The 5,234-nt window shown below is 27.4% G+C and overlaps 1 protein-coding gene across 1 annotated transcript in view; it reads right to left on the bottom strand.

Annotated features, from left to right (window-relative positions):
* LOC107617395 (protein SHORT-ROOT-like) overlaps window positions 217-5,234 on the bottom strand; it is a 10,079-nt gene continuing 5,061 nt past the window's right edge. The window contains exon 3 of the mRNA XM_016319156.2: window positions 217-235. The gene's annotated coding sequence lies outside the window, so the exon portion shown is untranslated. The remainder of the gene's footprint in view (window positions 236-5,234) is intronic.

Below are 5,234 nucleotides of genomic sequence, written 5' to 3'. Positions count from 1 at the left end.
TTAGTACAAATTAAAAGGGTAAAAATTCACGTGCAATTGTCTTAATATGAATTTGATATTTAAAAATTGCTAAATAATTTGATAAATTTCACTAAATTATCATTTAACAATTTTCAATTATCAACTTTACATAAAGACGTTGCATATGAGTGTTCATCGATTCAAATATATAGTACACAGAATACAGTGGGCACTCGTTGAACAAAAAAGGGTTAATTTCTCTCTTTCTCTCTCTATATCTTTGCACGCTTACAATATGTGTGGGAACAACCATCAAGCTTTAAAATATGCATATAGAAGGAAAGAAGAAAGGTGCATGGTATGGGCCAACATGCATGCATGAATGATCAATCACTCCTTAAAGAACCCTAATACACAAAGCAACCGACCAGATGCTGTCCATTATTGATAATGCTGGAAAATTAAATTACTATTGCTGCTGCCTAATGTTGATAGGAACCGAAAGATTATCATCGGCCAAATTAAGATTCATAAAGTACATTATTAATTAACAAAGCATGGCTTCTAATTTAGGCATCATGTATATGCATTTATGTATATTTATGCATGTTTCACAAGTTTTTTCAATAGAGTAAGTTCCTATTAGAATAATCAATTTTTTTTAGAATAATTAAACTTTTGAATAATGAAAACATAAGTTGCCGACTTGCCGCCGTAGGTGTTTTTATACTTTTATTTGTATTTTGATTATAAATTTGAATCTAATTAGATTATTAATGTGAATCAAGTTTTATTATTTTTTTATGAAGTTTTATTATAAATGAAACTATAGGTTGATTATATTTTCTGTTAATTTTAATCATAAATATAACTATGATATTTTTTATTTTTATACAGATAGCTAATTTGAGTATTCATGTAATATTTTTTGAATTATATTTGTTTATATCTGTCAACGAAATTGAATCGTTTGACATAAAAGAAAAAACCAATAGCCACTCATCATAATTGTTTTTAACTCGAAGAGGAAAATTTTTGCAAAAAGGGAAGAGTAATGATATGTCAAATAGAAGGGGCAAGCACCCCATGAGAAGTTTGAGATGTGCAACCATAAAAAGATGAACCCACTATTAATTATTTTTTCCCCTTTTGATTGTTTTGTGTACTTTCAAATTGATTGGCTTTCAATTCATGGGCAAAAGCTGCCTCTTGATGAAGCACTTTCCTTCATGAAAAAGTTGTGTGTTTTGTGGGGGGGCATAGAAACGGTAAAAGCTAAAATCTGTGACATATATAAAGACGATAGACTTTAGACTAAGGGAATGGGGAGAATTTTAAAAAAATTAAAAAGAAAAAGGGAAACGCTTTTTGGGTCATTAAAATAGAATTATAGAAGACAATTTCAAACATGGTGTGCTGTGCACTAAGGCCATTAATCATCTTATGATCGTATAGCCATTTCTATTGATTGATTCCCATAGTACATAAATGTAGGAGAAATAAACCAAGGTAAAAAGGAAACTTTTTGAAACTAATGAATATGAAAAAATTACATTATAAGAAGCAATTGCAAATAATTAAAGAAAAAAAATTCGTTGCTCTTTTTTAAAAATGTTATTTCAACAACTGATAGTGGCTTAACAACTAACAACTGAAAATGATTTATCAAAATTATTCTTGGTTACCATATACTAACTGTTACCCTCTACTTTTTGAAAGACAAATTCTTTGGTGCTTATAATATTGGTGTTGAAATTACCGAACTTATTTTTTATGGTAAGTTTTAAATATTAAAAAATTATTTACTTTTATAATTTTTAATTTAAATATTAATTTTTATTTTTTTAATAAATTAGACAAGAGCTTACAAGTTGAAATCAACTTAAGAATGTCGTGCCTAGGGCATGCCAATCCTTGGAAGATCTGGCACGAATTCCGCAAAATTTCTTCCCAATTTTCACCAAATATTATAAATAACGCTCAATACACGCTCAAAGTGTGCAATCTAATCCTAAAAACATTTACTTCGCCGACTCGACTGACTTGAGCATTAAAATTTTTTGTAAATATTTCTACTCATGGATTCAAAAAGCTTTACCATCCCTTTCACTCAACCTTTTGCTCAGGTAACCACTTGTGAACACTAAACAAAACCTAAAACATACAATAATTTGGATAATTATTCTCCAATCGTTAATGATCAGGCTACTTTTAATTGGGGAATTAATATTTTTCCTTTTTTTCATTTTCTATTAAGAAAAGAATAATTAAATCCTATCTAGTAAGGAAAAAAAATTAAATACTCTCATGAACCAAAATATATTTATAATGCGTATAAGAAATTCATGTTCTCTGATCTTTTATTACTTACTAGTCAAAACAAATATGAGAAATCAAAATGATTTTCTTTTTTTATAGAAATGTTATCATTAATATTTGTAAAACTGAAATGGTTATTAATATTTTTTTAGTGTTATTCTTTTTGGGCAAAATAGATATTCGAAATTTAAATGCATCATGCTATCCATATAATTCATTACCCAAAAAAAATAGTTTGGAATGTTACTTGAAACGGTAATTTTGGCTTGAACGTGAAATCCAGACTTGAGGCAATGTTCGATTTGTACTGGTGTCGAAGTGCCACCGTCTGAAATTCTCGTAAGAAAGTGGGAGGTAGTACTTGCAAAAGACTCCGATACTTAAGTTAACAAAAATTTTTAATAGATTGGGTTTTCAGTATATCCAAAAACGTTAGTGTATTTATAGTAGAGTTAATAACCACCTTTTAAAGTAATTCCATTTTTTATGGTGGATAACCATTTCTTTTTGTTAGGAAAGTTGTTAAAATATCCTTTCTACATAAGTAGGAGTTAGTTGAGATTCATCTTATTTAGATAAGTAGAGTTGGATTGGTTGTCATTGCGCTCGATTTCTATAAAATCGGATAGGAATAGATGAGGCCATCTTTATTAAGTGGGTTTTTATTCATTTTGGATCTGACTATATTTTTTAGGCCAAAATATAAACAAATAGTAAAGTTATATCAATTACATGTAATTATGGAAAAAAATGTTACAACTATAAATTAATTTTAGTAGGTAAAGTAATAAACTAATAACAATGTTTTTTTTCTTATTAAGGTTTTCTCTCTCTTTTCTACTATATTATTCCTGTCCACAAAAAATCTATCACCAATTAATCATTGTATACATTCGAATTTAGTATCTTGTAATTTTTTATTTTATTATTGTAAATAATTTTGATTAATGATTTATTATAGATTTGATTATTCTACTACTGTAAAAAGAAATGGATTTTGTAACATGTCATGTCCGTTGTGCTAACCACTTCTAGACTGTCAATTAGAAGTAGTTGGTAAAAACTGCAGTTAAAAAGTGTCGGAATTTGTATAATCTTATGAAGTTAATTAATTCTAAATTTATTGTTTACATACACATTAAAAAAATAGATATCATATCTATTGATACACTAATGATATATGAAGACAAATTTAGAAATTTTTTATGAATCAATCAACAAGTAATTTTTTATAGAATTGTTCTTCACATTCAAACAATTTTAATATTTAAATTTATTCAAGTAATTTACATCACGGACGTTTTTCTTCTTTTTTTCTTCATTACCTTTGATGCTACGTCACCTTTTTTTTCATTATTATCGTCACCAACACCACCTTCTCCTCCTCTTTCTTCTTTTTTTATTGGAATTTTTTCTCTTCCTTCCTTTTCATCCTTCTCCTCCATCATCATCATGATCATCATCATTATCGTTATTGTCGTCTTCTTCTTATACATATCGTCGTTATCGTTATCGTCATTATTGTTATTGTTATTATTGAATTTTTGCCATGTTGATGATGTTGTATGATCTAAAATTGATTTTGAATGTGTTTCTATTCACAATTTAATTTTGTTTGTGTGCTTATTTTCGAACTGAGTTTATATGTCTCAATCATTATGAAGGAGAAAGAGAAGGAGAAAGAGAGAGAAAGAGAAAAAAAAAAGAGGAGCAGTAGGAGGAACGCGAAGAAGAAAAAGACGACAATGATGACGATAACATAGCGCGTGAACGTAAATGACTTAGTTAGTGTGTGCGTGTAATCACGCTCTTTTTAATGAGAATAGTTTTTGTTGGTGTTAAATCTACTTGATTGGATGACTTAGATAGTAATATTACTTGGATGTGTAATAAATCTGTTTTTTATATATGCCAAATGTTAATGTTTTAAAGAACATTTAATTTTTATCACTTTGCCGAATAAAAAATTTATTAATATTTTAAACAATTAAAAATTTTCTACCAGCTTTAAGGTTAGAAATTCAGTTTAAACAAAAAAAATTAGATATTCATTTTGACGGTCATACATGTTAGTTTAACCTAATATATATAAGTCGCTGGTTGTCGTGTGGCTTACGATCTCCAAATGAAAATTGTTTATTGAATTTGTAATATGGACGATGATATCATCATGCTTGTTATTAGTTATTCACAAACCAAAATCACTCCCAACTTAATTGAATTCTGAACCCACTAGTAAAAAGAAGTTATTAAGTCAATTATGGTAGGCCAAGACTAATTAACTACTACTAATAATATTAAAAAAATATTTAATATTGAGAAAATACATGACAATTAGTTGGGACACTATGACAATTTTATGTACTTCCTAATAGTCAACCGCGCAAAGTGTCATGCATCTCTTAACTAATTAAGTCAATATGCTTATCATTTTTTGTGACTGGTAAACGATCTGCTTTTTTGTATATAAAAGATTAAACCACGCTAACGATAACTTAAATTTGAGGGAATATGATCATCTGTTTACATATGAATGCTGATATTAAGCTTCACTACGCCAAAAGCTAAATAAATAAAGGAAATTGTATAAGCTAGGTAATTAATTCGTTGCTAGTAGGAATACTGGAATAATCTTTTATATATAATAAAATAACAATTTAATTCAAGCTTATAATTACTCATAGGTTAAGTAAGGAGAAGGAATAATGTTATATTTCTAGCAAAGACAAATGATTTAATACCAAGTATTAAAAAATACCAACTTATTTATTTGTAAAATAATAATATTAAATAAAATATATGTACCTACTACATTTTCTTAAAATGTATATATGAATTAATATATAGTAGTGCAATTATTTTTATTAAAAAAATTTTTTAAGAGTATATTTAAAAGTATTTTTTTAATTACAATAAATCTATAACACATTTTACTAATATAATATCACATGATT

This window comes from Arachis ipaensis, chromosome B01, assembly GCF_000816755.2.
Source record: "Arachis ipaensis cultivar K30076 chromosome B01, Araip1.1, whole genome shotgun sequence".
Classification (NCBI taxonomy): domain Eukaryota; kingdom Viridiplantae; phylum Streptophyta; class Magnoliopsida; order Fabales; family Fabaceae; genus Arachis; species Arachis ipaensis.
Note: the sequence above shows the minus strand (reverse complement) of the source record. Positions and strands in the feature narration are given on the sequence as shown.